Below are 18,706 nucleotides of genomic sequence, written 5' to 3' on the forward strand. Positions count from 1 at the left end.
AAAATAACACCTAATTTTATTGAGGGCTTACCATATGGTAGTCATTGCTTTAAATGTTGCATATATATTTTATGCTTTATATATTAATGAATATATGTATTTTTTTATTTTTCTGTGTGAATTATGTTTCAAAGTAAGCAAATAACATTTGTTGAGAAAATTTGTTGCAGAATTTCAGGTAGTGAATGTATAAAGAATAGCAGGATTCGAAAATCATTCTGCAACTCCTAATGAAATATTCAGGTTATAATCATCAGTAAATGAAACTATTAGATGGTTATATGGGAAGTTTGCAATGGAGAAATCAGGTTGCCCTCTCTATACCTATTGATTAATCTCAGTCTCATGAAAAGTAGGGCAGGCAGATAGTCTCTGCCTCCTAATGTGATACCTATAAAGCATACAGCACAAGCTCTGAAGTAGGCCAGCCAAAAATGTTGAACCTGTGTCAAATCAGCCTTCTACAGCAGGGCTTGGGAACCATGGCCTTCGAGCTAAAACCAGCCTGCTGCCTGTTTTTTGTTTCGTGTTCTTTTGTTTTTTCATAGTGTTCAAATACAACCAGTCTGGTGTATTTAAGTATTGTCTATGGTTGCTTTCATGCCACAGTGTCAGAGTTGAGTAGTTGCAACAGCCACTGTGTGACCCACAAAGCCTAAAATATTTACTACCTGGCCCTTTTACAGAAAAAGCTTGCCAATCCTTGAGCTAGATGAGCAAAGTTAAGTGACACCAAAAGGAAGTGACACCACAGAATAGCAGCCCCTTAAAGGACAACTGATCTAGTTTCTGAAACCAGTTTGCTATGGAAAATAAGGGAGTATCACTCTAGATTAAGAGGGACTTAAATACACCAGATGAAACATTGAGACTTTGGATCCTGCTTCAACTGTAAAAAGACATTTGTGAGACAATCAGGAAAATCTGATTACGGCCTGACTAGATTAAATAATACCAAGAGGGGCACCTGGGTGGCTCAGTCGTTAAGCGTCTGCCTTCAGCTGAGGGCGTGATCCCAGGGTCCTGGGATGGAACCCCACATTAGGCTCCCTGCTCCGCTGGGAGCCTGCTTCTTCCTCTCCCACTCCCCCTGCTTGTGTTTCCTCTCTGGCTGGCTGTCTCTCTCTCTGTCAAATAATAAATAAAATCTTTAAAAAAAGTAAAAATAAAAAATGAATGATACCAAGAATTATTAGTTTTGTTAAAGTAGTAGCATTGAAACTGGGTGACAGAATGTCTGTCTATATTTTTAGAGATGCATATTGAAGATGCATATAGAGGTGAAATGATACGTGTGATGTATTTTAACATACTCCACACAAACACACAAAAGAAAATAAGTAGCAAAGGTAGAAAAGTCAAACTCAAGATTCTGATATCAAGGCTCATATCCTTGGCACTGTATCATCGTATCATCGTATACTAGCTGTAGTAGATTTTAGTATTGCCTTCTCTGTTGCTTTTAACTATTACTGACCTAGCTTTTTAGAATTCCCTCATCTCTTGGAATCCTTGTCAATGTATGCACATCCTTGGTCTTCTGTTCCACTGTATTTAAACATCATTAACGAGGAACATCTACCAAGTATGAATCTACATCTTCTGGTCTTAGTGGGAGAAGAGGCTGGTATTCCATACATCATTCTGCTCCTCAGTAGCTATGAGATTTTAGTCCTGTCACTTAAATGCTGAGTCTCAACTTCCTGGGCCATAAAATAGGAATATTAATTACTCCTGACATTGTTTTAAAAATACAGGATGTGTATTAGGAAAATGCTTTGTGCATGACAAAATTATTATCCAAAATATGACCCATTTATATTTTGAAAAATAAAGTGGGGGTAGTTAAATGCATCATCTTTATAATAAGACAGACCTTGGTTTGGGTACGACTTCATAACTATATCACCTTAAGTGAGTTATTTATTCTTTCCAAAATTTAGTTTCTTCATTTGTAAACTAGAGGTAATACCTCAAATACATGTTCTGATGATTAAGTGAATTAAAATTTGTGAAAGTACATAGTATAGCCACTAATACATCCTAGGTAGATAAATATTTTTTCTCTTTGTTCACTTGGTGAAACATACCAATATATCAGAGATAGGTATGTTTATGCTGCGTAATTTTTTATAGTTATGTGAAAAGGATAATCCTCAACTTCATGCATGATACTTCTGTAGGGAAATGCCACATTGACAGAATAAACAGCAAGGCACTATATTAAGATTCTGTGAAAGAGTAGGTTATGAGATGAGCTTTTATAGAGTTAAGTAAAGAGCTAGCCATTTGCTCAGAGAAAAAAGAATTCTTTAAACATATTCATTAGATTGATGAGCTATAAGCTATTAAGAACCCATGAGTCACTGATGATCAGAAATGTAAAGCATCAAGCCTTTGGTGTCTCCCCCGAGCCCCCCACAACAAGTTGCTAAAGGTAATGCAGAGTCGAGTCCCTTGCAGTCTGAAGACTGAAGCTGCTCCTGAGCTTTAAACAGTCATTTACCAAATATTTTATATACCGAAGGGCAGTGATAAGGGATAGCTCTCTAAAGCCCATAATCCCAGTGAACAATTGGATCTGAAATCTTGCTTCCCCCTTAATGGCTCCTCTTCCTATTTATGTTCCTCCGTCCTCTTCTTTCCTGTTAGCATCTGAGCAAACTGTAACATGAAACCAAATTTTTAATTATACAGAGAGTGTTTCATGCTTAATTTCAAAATCTGATAATTTTGATTCACTAAACCAACAAGCATTTACTGAGATCTAACTCTGTGTCAGACAGAAACTGGAAGATAGTTGTTGGGGAATAAGAAGGCAGGGAGAAAGACTGAAAATGAGAAAAAGAGAGAAGAAAGGGGGAGATTTTCTTTGCTCGTAAGACACTCAAAATTTGATATGGAAGATGCACAGTTAATAACCCAATACAAGATGATAAGGACCGTGGAGGTAATATGCCCATAACTCAGTACTGACGTGACTTACTGTGAGAACATCAGAAGGGACTCCTAACTCATCCTGCGATTGATAGAGATCTGTTTCCTAAGGCAAATTGAAGAGTTAGGCGAGTAACTGGTGGCAGTGCACTGGACTGTTTCAGGGGGAGAGAACATCGTGTTCAAAAATATCATAGTTTCAGAAACTGTACTTTGGCAGTGTGTCAGAACCAGAGTATGTATGTATGAGGTAAAAGCAGACAAGGAGTAGTAAAAGTTAAGGGTCAAGAGATAAGAGAAGAGCCAGATTACAGTGGGCCCTAGAGGCTCTTACTACATATAAGGATTTGAACCAGTTTCAGTTTTATAAGCTGAAGATTAATATCAGTTATGCCTTTAGAAAAGGTCTCTAGTAGCATTGTGAAAAATGGACCAAAAGTAGGAAGTTTGCAAACTAAGTCATTTAATCATGCATTCAGCAAATACAGTTGACCCTTGAATAATAAAGAGGTTAGGGATGCTGACCCCCTCACAGCCAAAAATCTATGTATAACTTTTGACTCCCCAAAGTATTAGCCACTAATAGCCTATTGTTGACTGGAAGCCTTACTGATAACATAGTTAACATATTTTGTACCTTATATGTATCATATACTATATTCTTAAAATCAAGTAAGCTAGAGAAAAGAAAATGTTATTAAGAAAATCACAAGGAAGAGAAAATACAAATACAGTACTGTACTGTATTTATCCCCCCCCAATCCATGTATAGGTGCACTGCAACCTGTGTTATTCAAGAGTCAGTTGTATTTATCAGATGTCTACTGTGGACTAGGCACTCTTCTATGTTTCTGGCTTTGTGGAGCTTATTATTTAATACAGTAAAACAGGAAAGAAATATCAGTAACATTAAGGAAGGAAATTGCAAGATTGGGAAGAATCAAGAAACTTAATATATAGTGCATGAGCAGAAGGGGATGGTAAAGAAGAAATCTGGAATGACTTCCAGGTTTTTATGTGGACAGCTGGAAGATGCTGGTGTCATTCACCAAGGTAAAGAGTATAGGAAGAGGAGCAGACTGGGTAGATAAAAGGAATTCAGTTTCTGACATGAGTCTGAAATATCTAGGTAACATTAAGGTAATACTGAATTCCTGTTCAATAGGAAGTTAAAAGACAATTTTTAGGATGGAAATAATAATAGCAGCTCCTTTATAGGGTGATTATGAAGATTAAATGTACTGAAGCATGGAAATGGCTTAGACGATCATCTGGCAAATAGTACTTCTCATATTAGTTGTTACTGTCGTTATTTCAGGAGTATGGGCTTTGAGCTAGACAAATCTGCCTAGATCCTTACTAGTTGTGTGGCCTTGAGCAATTCTCTTAACATCTTTAATCCTCAGTTTCTCCGCATGTGAAATGGGAATAGTATCTATTTTACAAGAAGTCTGCAAGGATTAGTAATAGTGTATGAAAAACACCAGCCGCAGTGACTGGCATAAGGTGAGTGCTCAGTGAATGTTGTGGAGGTGGTGAATATCAGGTAAATATTTGCAGCTCAAGAGAAAGATTCTGATTAGGAGTAGAAATTTGAGATTTATCAACATGGAAGACCTACACCTTTAAACGTGTATGCTGAAAAGAAGGAGTTTCTAGAACGAGAGAGGAGAATATGCCAAAAGACCTCTGAATGGTTGGCAAGGGAGATGATTTACAGAGAGTACTGGTTGAGGCAGTTTAGAGGCTCAAAAAGAATAATGACGGACTCGTAGTTATTGAGGGAATTGAAGGTAGAGATAGATAAGGCTTTATTTAAAGGATATGTTCCATACAAATGGCTAACAGACACATGAAAAAATGTTCAAAATCATTAGCCATCAGGGAAATTCAAATCAAAACCACATTGAGATACCACCTTACGCCAGTTAGAATGGCAAAAATTGACAAGGCAAGAAACAACAAATGTTGGAGAGAATGTGGAGAAAGGAGATCCCTCTTACACTGTTGATGGGAATGCAAGTTGGTACGGCCACTTTGGAAAACAGTGTGGAGGTCCCTTAAAAAGTTAAAAATTGACCTATGATCCAGCAATTGCACTACTGGGTGTTTACCCCAAAGATACAGACGTAGTGAAGAGGAGGGCCATATGCACCCCAATGTTCATAGCAGCATAGTCCACAATAGCTAAATTGTGGAAGGAGCCGAGATGTCCTTCAACAGACGAATGTGTGGTCCATATATACAATGGAATATTACTCAGCCATCAGAAAGAATGATTACTCAACATTTGCAGGAACATGGACAGGACTGGAGGAGATTATGCTAAGTGAAATAAGTCAAGCAGAGAAAGACAATTATATGGTTTCACTCATTTATGGAACATAAGAAATAGCAGGGAGATCGGTAGGAGAAGGAAGGGAAGAATGAAGGGGGGGGGTAAACAGAAGGGGGAATGAACCACGAGAGACTATGGACTCTGGGAAACAAACTGAGGGCTTCAGAGGGAAGGGGGGTGGGGGATTGGGATAGGCCGGTGATGGGTATCAAGGAGGGCACGTATTGCATGGAGCACTGGGTGTTATACACAAATAATGAATCATGGAACACTACATCAAAAACTAAGGTTGTACTGTATGGTGACTAACATAACACAATAAAAAATTATTATTAAAAAGAAGGTTATGTTCTCAACATTGAATATCCAGATGAGTTGAAATTATGAATTTATAGTGACACTGTTCCTCATAGTTATGTGATTTTCTCCGACTAACAGAAAACTGGATTCAGGGTTCATATTTTTGAGGATAAAATGTTTGATAGGTGGGTCATTGGTAATCTTTGCCTTGAGTTTCAGAAATGTGCTGGGGTAAAAGCTGGATTGAGGAAGGGCTTGACCAAATGATAGGTAAGGAAGCTCCATTAGTGAGTGTAAATTCTTCTTTCACAAGGTTTGGCTGAGAAAAGAAAGACTAAGATAAGAAATGGGGAGGTGCACTAACAAGAAAAAGGTTTTCTTTTATGAATGAGGAAGACCTGAATACATACATATGTCATCAAGAGGAGACAAAGGAACCAGAGAGAGGAAAGATCTGAAGGGAAGGAAAAGAGGGGGACTAATGAACGACTCCAAGATCCAGACTGATTTTAGACAGTGTCCTCAACTCCTAGGATGGAGCCTCTGATAAACTTGAGAATTACCTTCCTGCTTAATGAAAAACCATTCATAATGTCATGTTCTCTGATCATTGATATTACCAGAAGTAAAAGCGAAGTACTTACTGTCTCATCTTGCATAAATAATAAAGGTAAGAAAAAGACAACAGTATGTATATTTGATGGAAAAAAAAAATGAAAAGAAAAACATGGAGTTAATGTCAAGAAAAACTTAAATTTTTAAAAGATACTATGATTTTAACAATTTAGTAATTTCTTTTAAGCATTGTCAGAAGTATACTTTAAAAATGTAAATGGTTACTGATTTTTAAATTCTGCTTTCTTTATATTTCTACCTCTAAAGGGCTATTTTCCTGCAGTCTGACAATTAAAAATCATTTATCTTTGTTGTTATTATCATTCCCAACACTGTTTCTATTTGTTTGCTTTGGTCTGTGGGTAAATAACATAGTGTTATCCATGATGTCAGCAAGAATAGGAAAGCTGCAGCCATACATTACTCTTCTCATCGTTAAATCTCATGTATAAGAACGTTTTTGAAAGTGACCTGTTGCTATAGGAGAAGGTAATGTATATGCTTCAGTATTTATATTAAATGATAGTTCTTGTACCATTTTGTCAATAATATTAAGAAAAAAGGCATCACCTGTAATCATTTCTTAATTATAACGTTATAAAGAAAAACTTGAAACTGAGTAGCTATGTAGTTTTATGTTGTGTTAATTTTTGTCAGAAGGTAGTATTCCAGTACTTAATATTCAATCCACATGAATTAATTTGCAGAAGTAATATATACTTTAATAAGTCAAACAAAGAAATGTATCAGAACAAAAGCTAATCATTTCTGTCCTCCTTTCTGTCTTGGAGATGGGGGTAAAGGGGTAGAGTAACAGTGGTAGCAGTTTATTTTGTATTCTTCCATACATTTTTTTACACTGTAACTTGGACTCACAAAGTACACCAGAGGTCACAAATTCAAATTCTAACAAAGACCAAGAAAGTAACACAAATGAACTAAGAGGGTGGGGTTTCAGTGTCAGAATGACAATAGAAAGTCATGGGGCACTCGGTCACCTAAGGAAAAAATGTGTCCTAAAAGAGATCAGCTCAGTAGGTTTACATGCACGGATACATGTAAACAGATACTAAAATGTTTTCATGGGAAGCCAAGATATTTATTGTTTTTAAGTGAAAACTCTATTTTCATGTTGGAATTAGGTAGATCTTGATTTGAGCATATCCCTCCCACTTAACTAGCTAAAGAATCTTGCATACTTTACTTAATCTGAGTCAGTTTCCTCATCCATAACATGGGATAACAGTATCTATTCTAGGAAGAAGATTAAAGTAATAACCTCAGGAGTTCAGTACAGTGCATAAATGTTGACTGTCTATGATCAATAGTTGTCTGACTTGAGGAGTGTGGAAAGGGAATTGACTGCAGAGGGGCCCAGAGAGCTTGTTTGGGTGATGGAAATGTGTGTCTTGATTGTAGTGGTGGTTGCAGAACTGTGTGCATTTGTTAGAACTCATCAAACCGTATACTTGGAATTAATGAACTTTTTTGCATGTAAATTAAGCCTCAGCAAAGCCAATTTAAAAAAACAAAGATAACTGCCTTTCCCTTCTCTCTCTACTTCAGTTCCATCAACTTAAAATAAGAGTTGACATCAGGGGTTTCCAGCATGTTTATCTCCTAGTGTTCCTTTGCAGCCCCAGTCATAGGCTCCCACTTTGCAGATTTTGCCTGTTGAGAAACAAGAAAGAATGAACTACCTTTATTTGTCTGTTTCACTTTTCTGTTGTGCTAAGCTTACCATGTACTTACTGGATTTATCTATTTGGGTACCATGCCTGGTACATTGAGTAAAGCAGGCCACTAGTCACTTTTCAGAATTGTTATAATGTAATCAACAAGCTAATCACCTACCATTGAGTAATAAGCTATGAAATTTAATAAACCAAGGAAAAAATTAGAAGTAAAAACAATATATTGGTGTTTCCTTAAATGAGAGTAAAATACATAGTAGCACCCAGTGTGTGCATGTGTGTATAAACACTCTTCCCAGCTCATTCTATGAGGCCAGTATTACCCTAATACTAGAGAAAGAAAACTACTAATTTCCCTTATTTATATAGATGCAAAAGTCTTCTACCAAATACTAGCAACCAAATCCAGCAATATGTAAATAAGATTATAAACTATGACCAGATGGAATCCTTCCCAGGAATGTGAGGTTCAACACAGGAAAATCAAGCAGTGTAATACACCGTATTGATAGAATAAGGGACAGAAACCACAGGGAAATCTCAGTAGACACAGGGAAGACATTTGACAATAGCCAATACCATTTCATAATAGAAACACTCAATAAACTAGGAATAGAAGGGAACTTCCTCAGCCTAATAAATGATATCTATGAAAAATACGTAGCTAACATCATACTTAATGTTGAAAGACTAAAAGCTTTCTCTCTATGATCAAGAGCAAGACAAGGATGTCCACTCTCACTTCTTTAATCAGCATTGTATTAGAGGTTCTAGGCAGGGCAGTTAGGCAAGGAAAAAAGGCATCTTAATTGGAAGAGGAGAATTAAAACTACCTTAGTTTATAGATTTGACGTACTTGTACGTAAAAAAGTTCCAAGGAATTTACAAAAAGCCTATTAGAGCTAATAAACAAGTTCAGCAAGGTTGCAGGATACAAGAAAAAAAATGTATTACTATATACTAACAGTGAACAACTGAAAATCAAGTTAAGAAAATAATTCCATTAACAATAGAATGAGAGGTGCCTGGCTGGCTCAGTTGGTAAAACAAGTCACTCAGGATTTAAGTTTGAGCCCCACGTTAGGTGTAGAGATTACTTAAAAATATAATCTTAAAAAAAAAGCATGAAAAATAATAAAATATTTAATAAATTTAATAATACAACTCTGAAACTACAAAATGTTGTGGCTAGAAATTAAAGATGTCCTAAAAATGGAAAGACATCCCATATTTATGTATTTGATGTAATATTTGTTAATAATTAATGTTAACACTCCCCAAGTTAATCTATAGATTTAACCCAATCCTTATCAAAATCTCAGTTCTCTTTGAAGGAATTGACAAGCTGATCCTAAAATTCATGTAGAAATTCAAGGAATCCAGAATAATAAAAACAATCTTAAAGAAGAACAAATTTGGAGGAATCCTGTTTCCTGATTTCAAAACTTACTGCAAAGTTTCCAGATGAAGACAATATGATACTGATATAGGAATAGACAGATCCGTGAAACAGAATTAAGAGTCCAGATATAAAAGCTTACATTTATAGTCAGTTGATTTTCAGCAAGAGTGCCAGGTTAATTCAGTAGGGTAAGAGTAGTCTTTTCATCAAATTGCGATGAGACAACTGGTTAATCATATGCAAAAGAGTGAAATTTGACCCCTTCCTCAACTGCATACAACACTTAACTCCAAATGGACCAACGACCAAATATAAGTGCTAAAACTATAAAACTCTTAGAAGAAAACATAGGAGTACATCTTTGTGACCTTGGATTAGGAAATGGATGCTTAGCTGTGACAGCAAAGCACAAGCAACAAAATTAGAAATAGGTGAATTGGACTGGTTCAAATAAAAAACAACAACATTGTGCTTCAAAGGACACTATCAAGAAAGGGAAAAGTCAAACTACAGAATGGGAGAAAATATTTGCAAATCATATATCTGATAAGAAGTTAATATCCACAATATATAAAGAATTCTTACAACTCAACAAAAACAAAAGACAAATCCAGTCAATTATGAAGTAGACATTTCTCCAACGAATATACAAAAACTGTAACCACACAAAAAGAGCCTCAACATCATTACTCTAAATTAAGGAAATGCACATCAAAACCACAGTGATACCATGTCATGCCCATAAGGATACCTAAGATAGAAAGATAGGCTGTAACAAGTACTGGTGAAGGTGTAGAGAAATTGGAACTCTTACACATTGCTGGTGGGAGTGTACAGCCATTTGGAAAACAATTTGGCATTTCCTCATAAAGGGAAATGTAGAGTTACCAGAAGACTAAGCAATTCCATTCTGTGTATATACTCAAGAACTAAAAATGTATGTCCGCACAAAAACTTGTACACAGATATTTTTTTTTATAAACATAACTTTTTTTTTTTAAAGATTTTATTTATTTATTTGACAGAGATAGAGACAGCCAGTGAGAGAGGGAACACAAGCAGGGGGAGTGGGAGAGGAAGAAGCAGGCTCATTGCGGAAGAGCCTGATGCGGGACTCGAACCCACAACGCCAGGATCACGCCCTGAGCCGAAGGCAGACGCTTAACCACTGTGCCACCCGGGCGCCCCTGTACACAGATATTTATAGCTTCATTATTCACAAAAAAATGGAAACAACCCAGATGTTTGTCAGCTGATGAGTGGATAAGCAAATGTGGTTTATCCCTACAATAGAATAGTACTTGACCATAAAATGGAGTGCCGTATTGATTCATGGTACAATAGGGATGAACCATGAAAACATTAAGCTAAGTGAAAAAAGCCAGATACATAAGATCACATATTATATGATCCCATTTTTATTAAACGTCCGGAATAAGCAAACCCATAGAGATAGAGCCAGAAACTAGTTGTTGTTAGGGACTAGAGGAGGACAGAAAAGAGGAATAACTGCTAATAGGTATAAGCTTCTTTTTTGGGGTAAGGAAAACAGTCAGGCATGTGATAATGGTAATGGTTGCACAACTTTTGAACATACTAAAAACCACTTTAAAAAGGTGAATTTTATGGTATATGGATATATCTCAGTCTCTTATAAGAAGTATAGGCCTATAATTTCTTCTGTTTTGTTTTTTTTTTTTTCCTGGAGTTCTGAATTCCTTCAAATTTTCATATTGATTCTTGTGAACCACAGGAGTCACAGCTAGGAACCTTTAAACTCAATATAGTCTTTAGGGTTCCTTTCTGGTGTATTTTGTGAGTTGCTACCAGAGTGGTTCAAGCTATTTTAGAATAAAGAAAATTATTTCCATTTGTATGAACAGTGTCACTGAGATTCTCAACAGTAGGATTTATAACCATATTGCATGTTCTTGAAGGGATTGATTCATTCTATGAATACTGAGAACTTTGGTATTTGTACTTTGACTAATAGTTCATTGTTGTTATACCCTTATTTGAAGATATTTCAAACATAAAACCTTACTAACATAATACTACAGAAGTCTAAACATATAGAAACATCAAACTCCCAAATGTCTGTGAAGAAAGTGGTTTGAAAATTAGAAAGTATATTCTTCTAAAAAGTAATGCTATAAATGATTGTTACTCTTATTTTAAGGGGCAGGTAGGTTCAGGCCAGTTCATAAAAGACTATTAAATCTATAAAGAATGGCTGCAATTAAAAAGATTGATGTAATACTTTCAAAATACAAGTAATTAAAGAAAGCAGAAAAATACCTCAATCTCCCAGGAGTTTCTTAAGCTTTTTTCCCATGAAATATCTCATTATAGGTATTTGTTAGACACTACAGAGCCTCTCTTGAGAAGAATATACTGAATTTTTCATACACTTTGAAGAAATTCACAAACATCTTGGTCTAGCAAATATTTGGGAAAAGTGTGTATATTAGTCTGCTTGGGCTGACATAACAAAACACAACAGACTGGGGGGCTTAACACAAATTTATTTTCTCACAGCTCTGGAAGGTTAGAAGGCTAAGATCAAGGTGCCATTAGTGTTGGTTTCTGATGAGGTTTCTCTTCCTCGCTTTCAGTGTCTTTTTCATTGTGTCCTCACATGACCTCTTATATGTACAGACGGAGAGATTCCTTATATCTCTTCAGGAAATCAGTCTTATTAGATTAGGTCCCCACTTTATGACTTCTTTTAACCATAGTTATCTCCCTTGTCACTTTGGGGTTGGGGCTTTAACATATGAATTTTGGGTGACACAGTTCAGTTTTAAAACAGTGTGCTAGTCTATACCTTACTTTGACCAGACCAAAAGAAATAACTATGTTGTAATGGCTTTTTTTTTTTTTAATTTAAAAAAAAGGGGGGGGGGGGACAGTGGCGCACCTGTCTGGCTCAGTCAGTAGAACATGCGACTCTTGATCTTGGGTCATGAATTTGAGTCCCACGTTAGCAGTGAAGTTTACTTAAAAAGAAAAAAAAAGGGCGCCTGGGTGGCACAGCGGTTAAGCGTCTGCCTTCGGCTCAGGGCGTGATCCCGGCGTTACGGGATCGAGCCCCACATCAGGCTCCTCTGCTATGAGCCTGCTTCTTCCTCTCCCACTCCCCCTGCTTGTGTTCCCTCTCTCGCTGGCTGTCTCTATCTCTGTCGAATAAATAAATAAAATCTTAAAAAAAAAAAAAAAAAGATGAGATTGGGCACAATCAGAGCTTGACACCTAAAGTTTCTAAAGTAATTTAGAAAAATATTAATATGACTTCACAACATGAAAATCTGGGAAGATACATAGTCCAGGGAGGTTATTAAGATCTCAGAAATAATTTCTGGTTATTAAAATTCCAAACAATCCCAAAAGAAATGGTGAAGAAATCTAAAGAAATTAAGTGGTTGCTCAATGACTTCAGACTAATGAAGAACATATTCCCAAGATAGAAAGGATATTTAACGAAGAATAGATTGTAAATATTACTAATGTAGAGAAAATTCAGGATTGAGTTGAGCAAAAATACCAAGAAAAATAAAATGGTCTTTGAAACATTTATTTGTAGGATAAAGAATTAACAGAAGGGTATGGAGAGCTATTGCTTGGGCAGATAGTTACTACTGGTAATGTTTATGTCTCTGCTGTCAACATAAGCTCTTCAAACCAAAAGGTTAAGAGTAGCCATTTTTGAAAATCTTCTTGAAGGCCACAGGTGCAAAGATTGTAGGAGTCCATTCAGGCATTCTAAACAACTCTAAGAGTTCTGATGATGGGTAGTAAGGAGGGCACGTATTGCATGGTGCCCTGGGTGTTATACGCAACTAATGAATCATGGAACTTTACATCACAAACCAGGGATGTACTATATGGTGACTAACATAATATAATAAAAAATATTATTATAAAAAAAGAGTTCTGATTTAGATATTAAAATACTTCCAAGGAATGAGAGAAGGAAAGAAAGGTCAGAAGACTGGAAACAGGAAATGCAATTTTGATTTTCCAAACCAGGGAGTGAGAAGGATGAGAATTTCATAAACCAGCAACTACTGATAGTGCTCTAGGGAAGATTATAAATAGACAGTAGCACATAGGAGGATATAGAAGAACATATAGGAGAGGAAATAAATCTGTAAGTTATATGGATTTGGTAAGAACAAGGTTAGAGGAACTATTTCCTTTTCTGGTTGATAAACTAGTAGAAATGTTGGAGACAAATGCTTATTAACTTCTACAAGGGCCCAACAAGTTGTCTTATACCCTTTGCACAATTTAGAAAAATTGGTCTGGACACTGTAACAATGAAGTTAGGTTCTCCTGAAATGTACCAGTGTTCAGAAAATCTCCAGGAGAAAGCTAGTGCAATAATGGGGCTCATCTTAATCTCTCTCACTTCTCTCAGAAATCGTAGTCTTATACTGCCTGTTGTCCGGGGTCTGAATTTTTTTCACATGTTTTTTCCAACTTTTTAAGTTCATAGCAGAATTACTGATCCATTACCAATCACTCTGTCATGAACAACAGCAGGAGTTCTGTGTCAGAGTTCTTAAATATCATTTTTTGTGCTACTAAAATGGGTGTCTATCTTCTGGTTGATTTTTGTTTGTAATCACAAAGGTTTTTTGACTTCTGTATACTATATATCTTGCTACATTACTAATTTTTCATATTGCTTAAATTATTTTTCTGTTGACTGTTTTCAGTTTTCCAAATAGATAAACAATTATATTATCTACAGATAGATGCAGTTTTACCTCCTTTTTTCCAATTTTTATGTTTATAATTGATCTAATTGCATTAGCTAATAGTAATAACTATAGTGGGTACCCCTGTCTTCCATTCCTATTTTTAGTAGAAAAGTCTAGGGCTTCCCACCTGAATAAGAAGCTTGCTAATTTTACTTTGATTTTTTAATGCTTGCTTCTGTTTCATGTATTTTTCATTATTTTCTCAATAGATTGTCAACTCTTTGGGACAAGGACTATGCCTCTTACTTATGTACCGACCTCCCATTCATTTATTTGAGCAGATATGGACTAAGTATTTCCTGTTATGTGTTATGTTCTGTGGTAGTAACGCAGCAAAACAAACCCAGGCTATGTCCCATCACGCCATCACACCACCCCCCAAACCCTGCTGCCAAGATTAAGATCTGGTGGGAAATACATGACACAGATAACACAAGTGTGGTAAATTTTCAAAAAGCGACAGTATTGGATACTATAAGAGCCTATAACAGAATGATCTAACCCAGGACGGGAAAATCAGGAGATAACTCTCTAAGAAATAATATTATAGGAAAGTCTAAAGACAAGAGAGACAGCTGACACTTTTCTAAGAAATCCATTGTATCTGGAAAGAAGAAATAGAGTAGAAAAGTGGGTCACAAGAGATGGAGCTTTTGAATTAGTTAGGAAGAACTAGAGTGTGGAGAGTCTGGCAAGCCCTATTAGGATTTTGGACTTTTCCCTTTAGTATAGTAGCAAAACAGAAATGACGTTTGCTTTTGTGTGTAGATATGTATTGATGTGTGATAACTGTTCTCACGGCACATAGAAAATGAGATTGTAGGATGCTGAGTACATAAGTAATTGTAAATGCTGCTCATTAACTTCTAAACCAATGACTTTCCCACTTACAAATTGTAATGGCTGTGGCAAGTGGCCTTGAACTCTGAAAACTATTAATAGCTTTTGTAAACAAGAAATATATTCAATCTGAATTCTTTTAAAAAAGTAAGGAACACAAACTTCTTAGTGTCTGTGGGTTTGAATTTTCAATTCATCCAATTACTAGCTTTTTGAAAAAATAACTAAATTGCTAGAAGTTTTTGGTTTTCTTGTTTCTAAAATGAACTGTTCTTATAAGCGTAAGCTGAGGGAAGGCTTGTAAAGCACTTTGGATTTGGCTGGCACGTATTTATCGAATCTTCGCTGTATTTATTAGCTATTTTTTAAGAACTTCAGTTCTCAAATAAAAAGAACAAATAAACAGAATGTTACAAAGTAATAGGGATGCAGTCCATAAATTTAGGCATTCTCTTAATGATGAGATCCTGATTATTCAGGTGAGTAAACCATATCTTAGGAGAAGTAGTTTAATTAAGGTTCATGACTAAATAAGTAGTAGAGCTGGGGATGATTCCGCGGAGTCTGGTGCCAGAGTCTGATCACCATTCTATGTGGCCTCTTTTCTAAAACAGTATCTCTTTTGGAAGATTCTTTCTCTCTCATTTGGTTGCAGTCAAAAACTGAAAACCATCTTGCGTTTTGGAAAGAAAAATAATAAAATAAATGGGGGAGATTGACCACCTTTGGTATTTGGTTAGTGGGACTAAAAAAAATTTAAGTTGTAATGCATTTTTCCTGATTTAGGTGATAATTAAAACTTTTTCTTACTTGAAAACTGTTTTTTTAGGAGTTCTACTTAATTTGCTGATCCATTAATTCATCAGCTACTAATGTATAGTCATAGATTAATGTTTTACCAGACTATATGTTTTCCCAATACATGTTACTCTAAAGGGGACTCCTGCAAGACTATCTAGCATGGCTGCATTTGAACGCTGTACTTACAGTAAGGACATGATATGTGTACATTCTCATATGTGCGGGATTTTCTTCTCTTGGGGGCTGGATGAGGGGCATTCGGGAGAATGTAATTTGATTTAGGGGGACAGTCTGCTTACAATATTGAAATAATTTTGCTATATAACTGTCATCTTTGTAAAAATACTTTTTGGAATGGCAGTATACATAAAGTAACTCACTTAACTTCATCTGATACTTATTATAAGAAAGGGGATTGTTGGGACACCTGGGTGGCTCAGTCGTTAAGCATCTGCCTTCGGCTCAGGGCTCGATCCCAGGGTCCTGGGATCGAGCCCCACATCGGGCTCCCTGCTCCGCTGGGAGCCTGCTTCTTCCTCTCCCACTCCCCCTGCTTGTGTTCCCTCTCTCGCTGGCTGGCTCTCTCTCTGTCAAATAAATAAAATCTTTTTTAAAAAAAAAAAGGAAGGAAGGGGATAGTTGTTTGATGTTAACAGAAATTATCATTGATTTTTTAACTTCTAAATCGGATCTTTTTTGAGGTAGAGTAAATGTATGGGAAACAAGCAATATCGTGTTTTATGTTTTCAGATATTGTTTATAAAGTTTTTAAAATCATTAATATTACGTTTATGAAATTATGTTTTATACTGTTTCACACTATATCAGACTTCTGTTTATTTAGAATGGTGAGGGGGAAAAAGAATAGTGGGAAATGAACTATATTCTCTTCAACTATTTTTTTTAGTAATATTAATAAAATTTTTGAAGAAATCCACATGTGTTGTAAAAAAATTCAGTCAGTGCTGAAGTGTAGAAACCAGGTGTTCCTCTCTAATTCCAGTTCCAGAGGTTTTCTTCTACAATATGTATATACCCTTAGACTCTTCTCTCTATATATATATTATATTTATTTATATATATGTATATCATGTGCTTATATAAATATATGCATTTAACTATGCATACATCATTTTAAAGTTAAAATTCGATCATATTTCTAATCAGATCATATTTTAATATTACTCTGAAACATGTAACTCAAAGTGCATGTCTTTCCAAGTTAGTACATACAGAATTCAGTGTTGAATATTTTATTATAAGGCTATATTAGTTTATTCGTTTGCATGCTGATAGAGATTTAGATTAAATTCTATTTTTTTTTCTATTTTAGTGAATTTTACTAAGCACTATAAGGTAGATAGTCTCCATTTTAGAGATGAAATTAAGACACAATTAGGAAACTTGACCTAAATTGTATAGCAAGTAAGTAGTGGAGCTGGTATTAGAATCCTGGCAATCCAGTCCAGAGTTCAGTCTTAAATTCTACATTATGTTATTTTTTTCCTTCTGACTATCCTTAATCTATCTACTGAATTAAAAAAAAAATCAATGGATGAAATGTGTTTGATATTAAAACTTACCTGAGGATAATTTAATATGCTACTTGAAGAATATTATAAACCTTAGAGTCACAGATTACACAACTGTAATTTGTGGTTGTGTCTAATATACAAGTAAAAGGTTTAAGCCAATGCTAGTCAAATGTTAATGTGCATACAAATCTCTGGGAGTAGGGGAAGCATCTTGTTAAAATGTACATTCTGATTCAATAATCTGGGGTGGGGCCTGAGACTGCATTTCTAATAAGTTCCTGATGACTCCGGTACTGTTGGTCTGCTTGTTGAGTAGCAAAACTTTTGGCAGTTTATACTGCCTTGTGGCAAATCTTGTTAGTTGTTTTATTGAATCCGTTTTTACATCATTTTATTTATGCTACCAATTTTTGTAAGTTGTATGTGTTACAGAAATAGGTGGGGGTTTCTAGTTTCAATTCTATGTCTATAGCATTTAACATTGCTGGGAAAAATAAATTGTGGCTTCTGTAGTATTAATGCACAATACTTAAATAACAATAATCGACTTATGTACGAAATACAGCTTACACCTGTGTCACCATTTCCACTGTATCATTTTTAATGGAGAGAAACATTTGTTTTCATTTTGACGGCTACGGCTGTGGTTGAACTAAAAGGTTGTTTTATGACTATTATTTTTTTCTTTGGTAATAACATATTTTACAAAGTTAGAAAAGTTAATAACTGTCCAGTGCTATGTGCCACGCACTGTATCAAGTGCTTAATTGGCATGATTTGACATCATCATCATGACTTCCCTCATTTATTCATTCATCAGCTCTTCCGAGCACCTGCCCTGGTCTAGGAACTGTGCATGCAAGGGTGAGCCAAGTAAACACAGATTCTGCCTTCCTAGAGCCTAGTGCATTGGGGAGGGGTGTGCTGTACAGTAATCAAGCAGTCATGGAAGTGTGATGGTTGTAAGAGACAAGTTGTTCCTTAACTTTGCTTGCTATTGTCTCTGCTCTTGCAACCATCAAATACAAGCCTGCCATAGCACTCTAAGCTTCTCCAGACCTAGCTTCCTCCCCTGCCCCACTGCAAGAATTCTTTCTCTGCCAGCTGGATTCCTGAGCTGTTTTAATGCCAAACCCACCCAATGATTGGAGGGAGACAGTTTACAACTAAAGATGAGCAGTTTGTACAAGAAAAGAAAGAATACCTGAAGGGACACTGTTCACATTAATTGAAGGAGTAAATATCCTCATCACTTTAAGTGGGAGTTTGAGGTGACCCTTGGTAACTTAAATTTCTGTTATTTTCATGTTTCCATGTGCCCAACTTTGTGGTAAGAGGTATAGGAAATTGGCAGATACCAAAATAGAATATAATTCTGTCCCTACTCTTGAGACTATTAGAGTTGTTGATGAGAAGAGGTTGAAAGACTTAGAAGACAATGCAAGACATTATTTGTTTTAAGTACCAACATTTATAAC

General features: G+C 35.8%; 1 protein-coding gene across 2 annotated transcripts in view; it reads left to right on the forward strand.

Moving 5' to 3' along the window:
- The window catches only part of LRP12 (LDL receptor related protein 12), a 72,285-nt gene that overhangs the window by 15,027 nt on the left and 38,552 nt on the right, over positions 1-18,706 (forward strand). The window lies entirely within an intron of this gene.

The sequence above is a fragment of the Ursus americanus genome, chromosome 9 (genome assembly GCF_024610735.1).
Source record: "Ursus americanus isolate L20-20 chromosome 9, mUrsAme1.1.p, whole genome shotgun sequence".
In the NCBI taxonomy this organism is placed as follows: Eukaryota; Metazoa; Chordata; class Mammalia; order Carnivora; family Ursidae; genus Ursus; species Ursus americanus.